Source organism: Bombyx mori, chromosome 26 (assembly GCF_030269925.1).
Source record: "Bombyx mori chromosome 26, ASM3026992v2".
In the NCBI taxonomy this organism is placed as follows: domain Eukaryota; kingdom Metazoa; phylum Arthropoda; class Insecta; order Lepidoptera; family Bombycidae; genus Bombyx; species Bombyx mori.
In genome coordinates, this window is record NC_085132.1 from 7,821,349 (window position 1) to 7,838,520 (window position 17,172).

General features: G+C 37.5%; 1 protein-coding gene across 1 annotated transcript in view; it reads left to right on the plus strand.

Annotated features, from left to right (window-relative positions):
* The first annotated feature begins 14,977 nt into the window (after positions 1–14,977).
* The window catches only part of LOC101745937 (uncharacterized), a 76,257-nt gene continuing 74,062 nt past the window's right edge, over positions 14,978–17,172 (plus strand). The window contains exon 1 of the mRNA XM_062676342.1: positions 14,978–15,116. The gene's annotated coding sequence lies outside the window, so the exon portion shown is untranslated. The remainder of the gene's footprint in view (positions 15,117–17,172) is intronic.

The window sequence follows — 17,172 nt, forward strand, 5'->3', positions numbered from 1 at the left end:
TATTATGTTTTTGTTCGGATTAAACGTGCATTTTTTTAATGGATCATTCCAGATCTTTTGTCCATAAATAAGAATTAAAATTTTATTGTTCACTAATCACAGTTTCAATAGTTCTGTGACCAATTTCAGTGTAATCCTATGTTACAAGAAGACGTGGGGTGGACTCTAAATCATCTAACCGTTATGATTGTCTATATATTAATACGTGAAGCAAAAATGTTGTATCCCTTTTTACGAAAATTGCGCGGACGGAGGAGTATGAAATTTTCCATAAAAATAATGCATAAAAGATACATTAAATCAATAAAGAAAACATTACACACACATACATATTATGTATTTGACGCACACACGCATGCATACTGTTTATTGTCAAACTTTTGTTCTTGACGTCTGTTGTCAAATTAAGATTAAATATTGTTTGTCTGTGTTAATATTTTTTATAGTGTAGTCTCGGCGAAATTTGTGATTATAGAAGTATAAAATACAATCATAATAGTGTACAAACTTACAATTTCCAATTAATTGTAGTCGAATTTCGACTACTGCGGGACCTCTAGTTATACAGAATTATAAAATGCGGTTTTTGAATATACAGCTTATTTTAATAATAGGTTTTAAATTAATTTATTTCTTATACGAATAAAGTTCTTTTTTCGCTAAAAATAATCAAACTATCCGTTGGGAACTTCGCTTCGACTCAACTTCTTTGGAATTGGTGATTATTGGAAAAAGAGAAATTAATTTTGTAATAGTGATTTAGTAACCGACTTCAAAAAAAGAAGAGGTTCTCACTTTGACTGTATGTTTTTTTTATATTTGTTAGCTCATAACTTTTGACTGGGTGAATCGACTTTGATGATTATCTTTTTATTAGAAAGCTGACGCTTCCGTGAGGTCCCATTTCAATTTAGTTCAGTTCTGATAATGGTATCCATAAGAAAACCATATAAGTCTTAAATTTGCATTAAGTACGTGCGCGACAAATAGATGAATAACTCAATATCATGCCAACCGATTTCGATGATTATTGTTTTTAGTGTATCTTAATTTGGTTTGTAATATCTTTTATTTATTTATTTAAAGTCGGTTTTTGTTAAAGCATGTCTATTTACAATTATTCTTTCATTTCAACAATACCGTAATATTGACAACAAGTCCTAAGCAAACAATCGGTCTAGAAGGTTTTGACAGCTGCTGTCAAAAGTAACTTTTTAAAATTATTATTTTGTTGCCACCGTTGTAATGTTATGTACAGGTATCGAAAACGTAGCATTTCAAAATAGCAAAATTTTGTGTTTAGGTGAGAGCTAATACGAAATTTCCTGTACTACGTGTGTGTTTCTGAATGGTGTTCACGACATGACATATTTTCAATAGCCACTAGGTACACTTGAGGCTCATAAAATTGGTTCCATTTAATTTAACTAGAGGTCCCGCAGTAGTCGAAATTCGACTATAATTAATTGGAATTGTAAGTTTGTACACTATTATGATTGCAGTTTATATTTATATAATCACAAATTTCGCCAAGACTACACTTAAAAGATATTAACAAAGATAAACAATATTTAATCTGTTCTCAATTTGACAACAGACGTCATGAACAAAAGTTTGACAATAAATAGTATGCATGCGTGTGTGCGTCAAATACATAGTATGTAGTGTGTGTAATATTTTCTTTATTGATTTAATGTATCTTTTATGCATTAATTAAAAAAAAAATTAGCATTGTGCACTTCTTCTCTATATTCTCTATGAGTGTGGAAAATTTAATACTCCTCCGTCCGCGCAATTTTCGCAAAAAGGGATACAAAGGTTTTGCTTCACGTGTTAATCTATAGATGTTCACGATGGTCATAATATGTAGTTTGGTTTTGTATGTCCTTAGCTGGCGTATCATTCGAATGGAGTGCCTAACCGATTTTAACATGAACTATCGCCTATCATATAAATTACCAGATTCATGTCTCATGTGTCACACCTGATTCATGTTTCGAGGTGGGTGACAGAATTTACGTTGTTGATGTCTATAGGCTCCAGTAACCACTTAATACCAGGTGGGCCGTCAGCTTGTCCACCCATCTAAGCAATAAATATATATATATATATATATTAATATTAGTGGGTGAAAAGCTATTTGGAGTAGGCGACATTTTTGCAACTTCACAGGAGAGCCATTAAAAGGGGTAAAATTTAGAAAAAATATTTTACTATTACATAAATATATATATATATATATATATAGTCATTTGAATAGGGTAAATTTCATTGAAGTTCAATTGAAAAAAATCGTATTGTTGATGCTAATTCAAATAAAAAGGAGCTTTAATTACAAAGAGAAATGTCGCGTATCCTGCGAAATGTCGTCTAAACCAAAAAGTCTTTCACCATTCGATGTAGTAAAAAAATAAAATAAAATACCACTCATAATGTCTTCAAGTGTAAAATGTCAATGGAAAACGCCGACAGCGGCAGTTCTAAAAATGTTTACGTTGAAATGACGTCACTACACTGTCGAACAATAGTGGAACAGTTTACAAATGCAACGTTTCATATTTCATTATTGTTTAGTAATACAATGAATGACTTAGACATATTGCGGTTTAAAGTATTTACAGCTAGTTACCGAGACCGGCAGACTGGCTTTGAAGGTAGTTTTTTTTTTTTGCTTAGATGGGTGGACAAGCTCACAGCCCACCTGGTGTTAAGTGGTTACTGGAGCCCATAGACATCCACAACGTGAATGCGGCACGCACCTTGAGATATAAGTTCTAAGGTCTCAAATATAGTTACAACGGCTGCCCCACCCTTCAAACCGAAACGCATTACTGTTTCACGGCGGAAATAGGCATGGTGGTGGTACCCAACCGCGTGGACTCACAAGAGGTCCTACAACCAGTAATTATTATTACGCAAATTATAATTTTGCGGGTTTCATTTTTATTACACGATGTTATTCCTTCACCGTGGAAATCAATCGTGAACATTTGTTGAGTACGTATTTCATTAGAAAAATTGGTACCCGCCTGAGATTCGAATACCAGTGCATCGCTCAATACGAATGCACCGAACGTCTTATCCGTTAGGCCACGACGACTTCAAAAGTAGTGAGTGGGTATTGTACCCACGTGTCTACTTTTCCGTTCGTTTTGAGACGGCCTACCTAACAGTGACCAACTATAGATGCTAAGTTAAGCCACTACCTAAAACTCAGAATTATTTTCCGACTTTGTTTGAAGAAGGAAATTTAATAGCGCTTAAAAGCTACCGTAGGGGAAATTCGTTCCAGACGCGAATGAAAAATTACTAAAAATATCTCTGTAAATGGTCTAGATTGAGGAACTCTCCTCGAGTGGATCATAGTGAAACTAAAGTGAAAGTGATGAGATGATTTCAAACAGATAGCTCCATTATAATAGTGACTTGAATGAATGGGAGTGAATATCTCGAAGGGAGCGATCATGTTATGTTTTTGGTGACATTGTACACAAAAATAAATAAATGCACAAATAGAACTTAAAAATACAGAATTTGCCGTTAAAAGTCATCTCTACTAGACAGCAGTTGAGCGAGAAAGAGAATAATAATTAAGCGAGAGAGAAATAGGTTGCTTTGCACTTGAATAATAATATATTAGTACACTGTCGTTCAGAAGATCACTTAATTTTTTTTAAAGATATCTTTCGAGTAATTCTACACTTTATTCATAGCAAAAATCTTAAATACTATTTCAACCGGTGTTTGAATGTCGGCACGCCTTTTCTAAGTTTAATGAAAAAACTTAGCAATCATTATTCAGTTTAATTTGATATTAATCCATCTTTGCTTAGCCTAAAAACAAGTTTCATCCTTGCAGATTTTTGGAACATAGTTCCTTAAGATGCGGAGGGGTGCCCTAACCGGGAAAAACGTCCGTAACGTAAGATTTTTTAAGGCTTAAAGTCGATGATCAAGCCATATTGTGCTACGGTTGTCGCACTCTTCAAACAGTAGTGCTGCGACAGAGATGCATAGGATTGTGGAATCTACCCGTGTGGTCTCGTAATATTATATACCCGACTATCTAAAGGCCTGTACAGGCTGTTCATGACGATGGTGAAGAAGAAACCACGCATGACAGAATTATGATTGTTTTATTTAAATACTTTTAAAATACATTATATAAACAAATGTTGACGCGTGTCACGGCTGCTGGTCGACGAACACGAAACTTAGGCCGCGGGCGCATCCTCCTCCCGCTGCCTTCCCCGTCCCCTCTCTCGCCCTGAACGTCGTGAACACAGGCTTTTATACCACAACCTAAGTACTATTTTTTTTATTGCTTAGATGGGTGGACGAGCTCACAGTCCGCCCGGTGTTAAGCGGTTACTGGAGCCCATAGACATCTACAACCTAAATGGGCCACCCACCTTGAGATATAAGTTCTAAGGTCTCAGTATAGTTACAAACGCTGCCTCACCCTTAAAACCGAAACGCATTACTGCTTCACGGCAGAAATAGGCAGGGCGGTGGTAACTACCCGTGCGGACTCACAAGATGTCCTACCAGCAGTAACCAGTAACCACTATATAATTATGTACTAGTACATAAATGAATACGACTAAGAACATAATTAAAAAAATAATTGAACATACAAAGTACTACATTTTCCCAAATACTACATAATTGTTGGCAACAAAAACGTATCTGAACAATAGCGACAAAAAAATCTGAATGTTTCTTATGAACACAATGTAGTTGAGTTCACAATGCGTAATGAGTCCGCGTTATTTCACGCTACGCGAAACGAAATCGCCCAAAGCAACAAGATTTCAATGTTAACGCAGAATCAAGTTAAGATTAATAATTTTTGTTGACTAGCTGACCCGGCAGACTTCGCAGTGCCTCAATCGATAAATAAAAGACCTAAGCTTTTGTATAAAATAAACTTAAAACAAACATAAAAATCGGTAAAAAAACTTTTAAGTTAAACGGTTTTAAATGCACTGAAAACTACAAAATAAATAAATAGTTACTTACCTATCAACCTACGTAAGTGATCTCGGTCATTAATATCTCTGATGGTAGTGGTTGTCATAACATGAACCATGTCAGCGGCCGAAAGGCAGTTCATGAAAGAACACTAACACCAGGGTTTGCTTGGTAGGTAAACTAAGCAGCCCAAACTATAACAAGTAGGTATTTTGACCTTCTAGTTCAGAAATATTTTAGTACTAGGCAGAATAGATTTTAGGCATATTAGACTAAAATAAAAACGTGGGGCCCATTATTATTTCTGTATTACTTTCTACTATACTAAGTATGGATTGTATCGACTTATTATAATCGTCATCATCATCATCCTAGCGGTTTATCCCGGTCGCATCCGAAACCTCATAGCTCCGGAGTCCAGGGTCCGCTGAATCGACTTACTATAATCGTAACTAGAGGTTTTGACCATCAATAACCAGCCGTGGCTGCTTCACCAGCGAGCGCCGAGCTCATGATCTACCAAAGTATAAGATATGCTCTGCCATAGGTATGATTTCAGAGGGGCCCCACGTTTTTATTTTATTCTAATATGCCTAAAAGCTATTCTGCCTAGTACTAAAATATTTCTGAACTAGAAGGTCAAAATACCTACTTGTTATAGTGTGGGCTGCTTAGTTTACCTACCAAGCAAACTCTAGTGTTAGTGTTCTTTCATAAACTGCCTTTCGGCCGCTGACATGGTTCATGTTATGACAACCACTACCATCAGAGATATTAATGACCGAGATCACTTACGTAGGTTGATAGGTAAGTAACTATTTATTTATTTTGTAGTTTTCAGTGCATTTAAAACCGTTTAACTTAAAAGTTTTTTTACCGATTTTTATTTTCTTGTTTTTAGTATTTAGTGAAATTGTCTACCAAATATTCCTCATTCTATTTAATTCATTCAGTGCATCATTATTACATGGTTTCTTACCTGATAATTTAGTACAATCTAATTCCTCAATACATAGCCCTTCCAGAGACTTGACTCGACTTAGAGCCACGTATGCTTGTCCTTCCTCAAACAATTTTGAGCCCAAATATACTACTGCATGGTCGACGGTGCTGCCCTGCATTTTATAGACGGTGAATGCCCATGACAAAACTAAGGGCAACGTCCTTCTTTCAGCCGTACCATAATTGAATTTTGCTGGAAACTGTATGGCTGTAGGGTAAATAACGTGCATGCCGTTCCATTGCACGCCGGAAAATCCCGAAGTGAAAACGCTGTGGTCACCTTGATGCCATGAAGCCCGAATAATTCTAGCAACGTCATTACTAATGAATACATTTGGAATTTCAATTCTTTCAGGTTCACCGTTTTCAGGTATATCTGGCACACTAAGTCGTATTAATTCTTGTTCACTAATCTGGACATTTTCGTCAATGCGTACATCTCTATAAAGCGGGTTATTTCTAGTTAACCATCTTAAAGCGCTGTAGACTTTTTCGCGAGATATTGTGAATTCTCTTGTGATGTTCAAATTCTCCAAACGTTCTGTAACTACAACGATACCCACCTGGCTGGAAGATCTTGGAAGCATATTAGGTAATCTTTCACTGACCTCAAAGATATCTTGGGCAACAACACTGCTTGTCCGCGGAAACCGTACTGCCCGTATAGCCCAGTAAATTTTACGATTTTAACAAACGGGATGATTCTACACAGCAAGCGCTGCTCTGCTTGCGTCAGCGTTTGAATCTCATCTGGTATTGAACCTGGATCCAGATTATTCTGTAGTGTATAATAACCGGCAAACTTCTTGAGCATTTGTTGACGTAGTGGGGGTAAGTTTGCGCATGGTACACTCACGTGCAAAAACATTACTTACTCTGCGTCATAATGCAATTAAATTATTAAAATCAACATATGTATTTATTTATATATTTATTAGAACATCAACAAAACATATAGGTTAATAATTGTAATAATTTAATCTTGGGGTAAAATAGATATTCCTTCTATTAAGTCAAAACTAGAGCTGTTGCCAGGTCTTGGTTCAGTTGAAGCGAAGCTGGTATTTGTAATTTTTTTTTCGTTATCATAATCTTGACCATCATCATCATCACTGTTTTCATCACCCGAGTCGCCATCATCGTGATGAGTCGACATAGGGCTCATCGGCGTAGTTTACAACTCGGTCGATTCGGTCTTCTTTTTTCTCTATAATTAATTATTTTTTGAAGATATTCGATTCGTAGTAATCGAATGTTACTTTTTTTCATTTACCAGCTTCCGATTATTTTCTGTTCTTTTTTTCCATCTGAAGCCTAGCTCTTTCATAATTCGTCGTAAGCTTCGTTCCGAGCCATTAAAATTTATATCTTCTTTAAATTCTTCGAAGCCTTTCTACGGTACGGAGTTTCGCTGCTTGTTATGTAGTTATTATGATTACATCTTTTTATTACAGATTGAACGAAACTATCCATTCCGGTAACTTTCTTCTTCCCTGATCTTTTCTTACCCGGAGTCCGAAACACGGCGAGCAAGCCAGAGCCTTTAGCTTCGTTAATAATGCACCTAACAGTACTAACTGATGTTTTTGTTGCTTCCGAAGTCTGTTTTAATTTTTCCATATCATTCTTCCCCTGTTTTATAATGAAGCAATATACGTCGTACACAAATTTTCTACCCTTTCTTTTAAGTACTACACCAGTTTGTCACGGCATAGTGTATGTTTTATAAAAAATCAACAAACACTCAACAAATAGCAATGGTAAAAAAGTCCACAAGCAATTATAACAAATAACTTAACGATTAATAACGATAGACTTTCCACTGTACGCAAGCGTACTTTTGGGAGCAAGCGGAATGAGGGCGCGGTGCGGGACGCAAGGTTCGACTGATCTACCAATAACGCGCTCGATACGATTTCCCCTGCCGTCGCGCCTCACCCTCACCACCAAAGTGACCTAAAATTCGGTTCTGCGCAGTCAAGGTCATTTGCTCAAGAAGTTTGCCGATTACTATAACTATGTATTATTATTATTATTATTGTATAAGTTTGACTTTGTTTATAATATCTTTGAAATTATATTAGATGTAGAATTATTATATTTAAAAATTATATTGATTTTTAATATTGTCTGTTTTTTGGGATAAACATTCTTTGTATATAGTCAGCAATGACGCACCGTGCGCAAGCGCTACGGGTGGCCCCCGCGCGCACACTTCACCAGCAGTCCGTAAACTGTCTTGCCGTCGGATACTCGTATGATTTTACCCGCTAACCCGCTTCGCAGTGCTTGCGCATAGTCTTGCTTAACTTTAGCTTATAGTTGAAGTTTGTTTATTTGTTTCCTCTTCCCCTTCTATGTGTTTGTTCTGTAATATAATATAATATAATATAAGACAATAAAACTGAAAGTGTTTTTAAAAACTGTGCGGGTGGTTTAATTTGACTAACACTTCAATTCCAATACGCCTTTGATGGTGTTATTGTTTTATTACTGGACACATGTGTTTGGCAGCGCGAACATAAAAGTAATGTTGTTTTTGAAGACAGTTCTGCAGGTAGATATCCTAATGCAGCTGTGTTGTAACGTACAGTATGAATTTGGTTAGGATAACAATGCCTCGTGCAAATGTCACAAACGTGTGTGTATACACGATGTGTTAATAGCATTTTCAAACGTTTGTACATGATTTTCAGCTCTGCGTTGCTGTGCACGCTCACGTTGGTTATTTCACCTGTCGTGGCGTTGCTCAGGTGTTTCTGAAGCTTCTAACTCCTTTCGTCTCTCACGCCGTCCTGTTAGCCTTGCCTCGTGTTGCTCAGATGTTTCTGACGCTAATAGCTCTCTTTGTCTGTTACGTTGTAATCTTAGCCTGGACTCATGACGCTCAAGTGTTTCTGACGCTATTAGCTCTCTTCGTGTGTCACGTTGTGATGCTAGCCTAGACTCATGACGCTCAGATATTTCTGACTCTACCAGCTGCCTTTGTCTCTCACTTGTGCTATTAACCTGGTATCATGTTGCTCAGGTGTTTCTGTTGCTAACCGTTCTCTTCGTTTCTTCTTCTCTTCGTTCTTTTTCGTTGTGTAGCAGTTTCGTTTTTATTTTTGTTTGCTTTTTTATTTATTGTTACCATGTTGTTCCCACGATTAAGGGGCATTTTGACGGTCGAACCCCCCAGAGGTCAAGTAAAGGGGCAAGGCTTAATATACAACAAGATGCGCTCAATCTTGAGGGGGAAGCGCTTACGACATTACATTTTTATCCACCCTAATGCCATACAGTCCTCGGCACGTTTTAACCTATTATTTTCATCGCCGGATCGTCATGCCATCGTCTTTAGTGACTGTGGTCGTAATCATCATGGATTGGATCGGAAGACCCCCGAGATTCCCACCCTCCCGATCGTGGCCGTACGCCGGTGAAATTGGATCAGTAGATGTTTAATGTCTGTTTCTGATGTTAAATATAAGGGAAGCCAAGGGAGCGGGCTTCGGGGGAGAAACAGACGGGCCTGATCTACACCCTCTCCGCTGGACTACTGTGCGAAGCTCAACCAACGCCGCCCCCCATGACAGACGTCATCTGATTGAACCTGGTCCAGTTCATATGCGATCCTCTCAACACTAAGATTGTAACAGTCTGCAGTGTCGGTTCCCGAAGCCCGATTATGGTCCTCAACTCCTTAAAAGAAGCCAGGCTCCATACTCCCCTCCAAGATATCGTGCACGAAGTGGCTCGCACGCACTCAGCTTTCGGAAGTCCTAGTCTACCTGCGACCAACTCAACCAGCTCCCCGTGATTCCCGTATTTATTACGTTTCTCACGGTGGAGCTCATCAAGCGACCACTGGCCCGAGACGACCTGCACGTCCACGATCATTCCGACACCATCCCTGGAGGCGATAATATCCGGCTTACGGAGACCCACCGATGCTCGTAGCCTAGGCTCCAGCTCAACCGTCCACTTGTTCTCTTCCATAGCTTTCGCCACGAAAGAGACAATCTTGTTATGTCGTAGAATCCGGCCGCCGTGTGTTCTGTGACACTGCTGTAGGATGTGAGCCGTCGTCTCCCTGACCCTGCAACCAGCACGGCAGGTCAACGCCGACTCACTCCCACCTCTACGCCCTCTCGATCCGCGAATGCGGGATGGGAGGGCGTTGATGTGCGTGTGCACGAACTGCACGAAGTCCCGTCCGGTTATCTGCGCCCATCGCTCCCTCATCCATTTAACTTGGGTGGTATAGCTACCGCTTACTAACGAGGTATCTAATTACCTAATTTTTTTTATCTGCCCCTCTAACGTCACACAATCTTGGACGCAATCTGTTCAATTTGTTCTCGACACGGCTAATCATGCCCCCACCTAATACGCCATTTTGTAACAGCGTCCATCTTGAATTTGAAATTTTGACATAATGACAGTATTCTGCCAGTGTAGTCCTATTATTTGATACCCATATTGTGGTGGTTGTGGAAAAATATGTACCTAGTCCGCCATATTGGAACGACGTCCATCTTGAATTTTAAATTTTGACATAATCATCGTGTTTTACTAGTGTAGCCCTTTCATTTGATACCCATATTAAGGGGGTTAAAGTAAAATATGTAATCCGCCATTTTGTATCGGCGGCCATCTTAGATTTATAATGTTATTGATTTTATTATATTATATTGTCATCTAAATTACATGTGTGTACCAAATTTCAGATCAATCTGACAACGGGAAGGTGCTTAAATTTCAATTTCTAATTTTGACCCAAATAAATAAAAAACAAATTCCGTACGGGTCGAGCTAAATAAAACCGTTTAAAAAGGAATCTGTCCGAGGGGGGACACATCAAGGAAAAACAAAATTGTTATTTTTATTTAAATCCGAGAATTTTCATATTTATCTACCTTTCAAACCTTCTCTGGACTTCCACAAATAATTCAAGACCAAAATTAGCCAAATCGGTCCAGACGTTCTCGAGTTTTAGCGAGACTAACGAACAGTAATTCATTTATGTATATATAAGGTATATATACATATATTTATGTATACGCTGTAGATTGACAGAATAGCTAATTACATGTCTTGTTAAACCAGTAATGTAAAGCAAATTGATGACCCCGTCCGCACGATATCATCGGCCTTTGATTATAACTATGTATTACATTGCTGGCAAAAAATATATACATGTCGGAGGCGGCGCCAGGGATGGCTTAGCGGTAGTTTCCGTCATCACTCGTATTTGGTTGAACTCAGTTTATAAAAAGTCAATGAAACTCGATACACACAACTTTCACAATGACAGGATAAACCGACAGTTTCGTTGCACATACCGACAGACCGACTGACTGACTGACTGACTGACTGACTGACTGAGACTCACTGACTGAGACGGACGGAATGACTGTCTGACACGGAATGCCACGACTCTGTCCACGTACCGCCATTTTATACTGTGGCGTTACGGAGTCTACCCTTCATTTTGTGATATTTATCAAAACAACATTTCATCATTTAAAATAATAATCAAAACCACCGTCTTAATATTACTAAAAGTCGTTATCCACGACAACTAAAAGTCGTTATCCACGACATACATATATCGAAAAATGTTCGTATTGTATCGCTATCTGATATAAGGGCCGTACAATACCCACTTGACCTTCCGCAATCACCCTTCATCCATCCCGAAGATAACTTCCGCGTCCAAAAGAAAGTTATAGTCGTAATTACGAACTCCATATTTCAAGTTCGTCTCGAGAGGATCATGAGAATATGAAAACGATTTTTTTTTTCATTTCCTTAGAAATAGTCTGTAATTTGCCTTTCGCAATGTGAAGAGACATTCTACATAGGTATATATAAATTGAAATTGGTATTTTGTTGTTAAAATAATGTTTTTTTTTTTAGAATATTGTTAATAATTAAATTATCTTAAGTATTTACATGTGACCAAAATCCCATCGCGCAAGACATTGCTCATCGGAAATGGCGTTGGATAGGAAACACTCTACGGCGCAGCGGAGTCAACGCAGCATCAATCGCGTTTGAGTGGCAACCGCTTGGCAGGAGAAGACCTGGTCGCCCTGTACACACTTGGCGACGCACCGTAGAGAGTGAGATGAGGACTGCCAACGTGACCTGGAGTGATGTCAAGGAGCAAGCGCAAGACAGGGTAAAGTGGAGACAACTTATGAGGGCCCTATGTACCAGCGGGATACCCTAGGACTACAACAACAACAACAAAACAAAGTATTTACATACATCTCCGTATAATCCAGTTTATTTTAATTGTAAGAGAATGTTGGTGTTGATTTAGTAGGTAATTTAATAACCCTCCAAAAAATATCACTAATACTGTGCAGCATTCGAAACAGCGGAAATAATAAAATAATACATTAACAATAAAAATACGAGATTAAAATTATTATTAAAACTATCAATCTTCACGGTTGAGAAAAAGTAGAAATATCATTTGAACAACACTTTAACTGATCGACAATTTTGAATTAATAAAATATAAGAAATAAAAATAAGCTATGCAGTAAAATTTACTATTCATATTTCGCAGTTACCGGTTTTATCTTCAATTTAATATTATTACCTTTTATGGGTACACTTACGACTTTACTATCAATCTATCTCCCCGACTCGAGATCAAAGACTTTCAAATTGAGATAATATCGCTTTATCGCACGGCACCCTAAAGTTTAGGACCTCGGGACCTTATTTGATAAATGATAGGTTCAAGGAGGGAACATCCATAACACCTGTCTATCCTAATACAAGAGTTCGTCCAACTTCGGAGCGCGTGTTATCGTTACAAATCCTGAAGAAGTCAGCGATATAATAAATAAAAAAAGATACGTGTGGCACTCGGGGACTGCCGCGGTAAAGCTATTGCAAAGCATTTTTTATCAACTTATGCAATTACAATTAGACAATAATAATAATATTAAAACAATAATAATAATATTAAAACAATAATAAAAAAGACCACGCTATATTTATAAACATTAACAAAAGAAAAACATTAAATGTCCCCTTCACACTCATAAGCTAGACCGCGTGAGAGAGAGATGGGCAGACTTTTCATGATGCTTATGCAGTGCGACGTCACGCCACGCGCTTATTCACAAACATTACACCAGCGCAACGTGTGAATGTGTTGAACGCGAGCTACATAGTAGGCGTAGTGGGGGTGTCAGGTTATTTTCGTTACGGAATTTCTTGATTCAGTCGCCGCGCTCAAAGCCCTCGATAAAAGCTATGCAATAGCTTAAAAATAAATTTTAGGGTTTAATCTCGTATTTAGTATTTTCATTTTAGGCTTCGCTGATATTTTGAGCACTATAATTTTTTTGGTCAGGGACGAGTGAGATATTGTTCGTTGACATTTGATTATTTTGCTAACTACCGTCTAATTTTCTATAAAAATATGCATTGATAATTATGTTTCTTTGCAATAACAGCATCTTGAGATGTGACGGTTTTTTTTGGTTTGGATTTTTATCTTCAACATAAATGATCACAGAGATTAGATGACAAACGTTTAAAAATATTAAGTCAGAGTAATAATCTTGCAATCGTCGCCGGATGTAACATTACTTATGTTAAAATCAGAATGTAGCTATTTGCAATTTCATATAAATTCAACAGTCAACAAGTTCGACCCGTTTAGATACTTGATACATGAATTAATAATTACACATGTAATACAAAATAAGTACATATATAAGTTAATAACAATTACATGTATACAATTCACACGCGGTATATGTAATACTTACAGTAGTATTTTATCACATTCTTTCGCATGTTAAGTCCTATAGAGATCATGTTATATTGGTTGCTTTTTGTTTCCACCAGAGATACTTCTACCATTTATCCAACATTGGCTTTTCCTATTCCTTCTTGTCCTATTCAGCATCTACTTTCACCAGAATATCTATGTTGAGCACTGGTGGTTGTCTATTATATTCTGAGAATTTCATAATTGAGCGATAATTGAGCGAAGTTGGGTTTCACTTATCAATAACAAGCGGACCGCTCCGGCTCCTCTCGGGTCTTTAACAAAAATTTCAAAGATATTTAACGTAGTTTTATTTTTTTAAATAAAAGAACACTTATTGCGGCATAACTATAATAGTTAGATATATGCTGTCGCGACACTTTTTGTAAATAATAAAGTGTTCTACAAAGTCGTAGTACATTATTTTATTCTATCATGAATAGTTTTCGCAGGGCACGCGATGTAAAGAATATTTTAGGTAATTTTTTTACACCTTGGGTTAGATTATTGAAGTTTTAGTAAGGATCCCTATTTTTTTTCAAAAAATATTATAGTCTATGTCACTCGGGAATAGTGTAGCTTCCAAACAGTGAAAGAATTTTTCAAACCGGTTTAGTGGTTTCGGAGCCTACTTAATACAAACAAACAAATCTTTCCTCTGTATAATATTAGTATAGAAGTATAAATAAATCACATTTAACCAGAGTATCAATCGACACCTGGATTTATAGTCTCACTTCGTCTACAAAATTTAAATAAACCCACTAACTTTCAGGGTTGTTCGAGCTTTCGATTCCAGCGCACCTGTGCTCTATCTAAAAGTTTCCAAATAGAAAAATAGTTTTTCATTCACTAGATTTTGTTTTTAAGCCTTCTAGATTCAGAACAGCGTCGAAGTTAAATTGAATTGAAAATGATTGTGTGTTTGAAATCTGATAAAAGTAGTGAAATGAAATATATCTATGATAGAGATCTATCTACTTATGTGTGCGCTTAATTAATTATTATTGGTCGCCAAAGCCTTCAATAGCAGTAAGCTTAAGGCAAAATCCTTCAAAAGGATCCTTATCCTTCAGATAACTGATTCATGAAAAAAAGAACGTATCTTATCTATCGAGTAGTAAAGTCTTAATTCGCGATAATATGATGATAGTGCTTGATAATGACTATATTATTATTGTTGATTTTAATTCGTACGTGATTTTGTAAAAAAACACTAACCAATTAATAGACAAGAATCCGGTGAAGCTCTACCCAGTTGGGGGATTTGTAATTATATTACATAAGACTTCCATGTGTAAACAACCGGCTTTTAGTACTAATTATTCTTCATATCATCACTTTTCAGTTACTGGTGAGTCTTTTATTGTGTTTAGTTTGAGGATAGAGAAAAATATATTCTAAATTTCCCTGATTATGAATAGGGTCGATGCGGTATCCAAAAGAAATTTTCTTTTTTCCTCGGGAGTTTGGATCTCACCAAAGCCTTTTTACAGATACCTTTATAATTATAAGACGTATTTTTAAACTTTTTGATTCCATTATTAATTTTAAGTTCTGAAATATTTCTTTTGTGTTCTTTACTGGTGGTAGGACCTCTTGTAAGTCCACGCGGGTAGGTACCACTACCCTGCCAATTTTCTGCCGTGAAGCAGTAATGCGTTTCGGTTCCAAGGGTGGGGCAGCCGTTGTAACCATACTTGAGACCTTAGAACTTATATCTCAAGGTGGGTGGCGAATTTACGTTGTAGATGTCTATGGGCTCCAGTAACCACTTAACACCATTTAAGCAATAAAAAAACAGACTTATATCGTTTAGAATCCTTATATAGTCCCGAATGTAATTTTCTATAAATTGTTTACTTTTTGTGATGGCATACGTTTATTTATTTATTTTTTATAATATATGTACATCCAGTCTTCCCTAACAGAGGGAACTAAAATTTAGGAAGGTGATTGAAATTGAATAAAAAAAAAACACGAGATTAGACCTTACGGCCTTTTAATCAAAATGTATGCGCAAAAAATGAAACTCCGCAACAGTGGACACGTTTTTATAATTAAATTCAGTTTTAGGTTTTCGCGGACAGAATTAGTGACATAGCGACCCGGCACGTATTAAGGGGTTTCCATGATTTACGTGATTAATTTTCCCTTTTTTTTGTTACTTACCCGTTTTTATGGGTAATGAAGTTTCAAATTCCAATATATTGGTTATTATTTCAGTTTTGAAGCTTCATACCCAATCCTGTAGACCGAATGGTAAACAGTCGACGTCGCCCAAAACACGGCATTACGGATCCTCCAGATCCACTAACGGTGCTTTTAGGTACCACAAGCACCACGAAGGGCTCGAGACCTGTGAGCTCACCTCTACGCGTTAGGGCGAAGCTGTCTTGCGCCAGCGCGCTGCGTACTGCGACCCCTTTAGGCCACTCCTTGACCTTCATCGGAGGAAGACGTCCCCTACAGAACTTCTACCTTTTTTCCGGATCAGGATGGGTTATGTCGGATTCCAAGACAGCTACCGACTAAGCCCTATCGATTACTCCCCCCCGACGTCCCAATCCCACGGTGATTAGTACAAATGGCCCCCGAGAACGTCTACCGACGGAATTGTCAGGTAACAGTCGATGACTTGACGCCAGCCTTCACGGTAGAGCAGCTATAAAAACCGCCTCGCCCGTACCGCTGGTGTCACGCGATACCCCACTGACATAACATCGACCTAAGGTTTCAATTTAGGTGGCAGCAATAGTGTCATATACTATGGACTCTCAGATGAGACTTACTTAGATGTACTTGCCTGTAACTGGTCTGACCGTTAGGTCCTTTGTACAAACGCATTTTTCGTTATAAGAGAAGATCCCGGAACAGCTGTAATAGTACAACTCTTAAACGCACTGTTTCGTGTTTTTTGTGCCCTATAGCATGATCTTCTCCAAACTATGTTTAAAAATTAAGGTTCAAGATATTTTATTAAAATTTAAGTATGAAGATATTTTGTGGCGGATAGCCACCAAACTACAATACAACACAAGATGTTTGACAGATGCCTGAATCTCACTTACGATATTTTGAAGAAAAGCTTGCATATATACCTAGTCAGGTATATAAATTCTGTCACATGTTTAATGTAAAATAATTGAAACAAGTTTATTCATTATGTAACCATTCATATACTAAAATGGACTTAACAAAACATAGATTCTTATGACACTAAAGTTTATTCAAAATGACCTCGTGATTTTGAATACAGGCCTTCAATCTGCGCGGCCAGTTGTCTATCGCAGTACGAACGAGGTCCATGTCAATATCGGCGGCTGCCTTAATCAAGGATATCTTGAGTGACTCCAAATTTGGATGAGGCTTTGAGCACGCCTTTTCCTCCAAGTGTTGCCATATCTTGT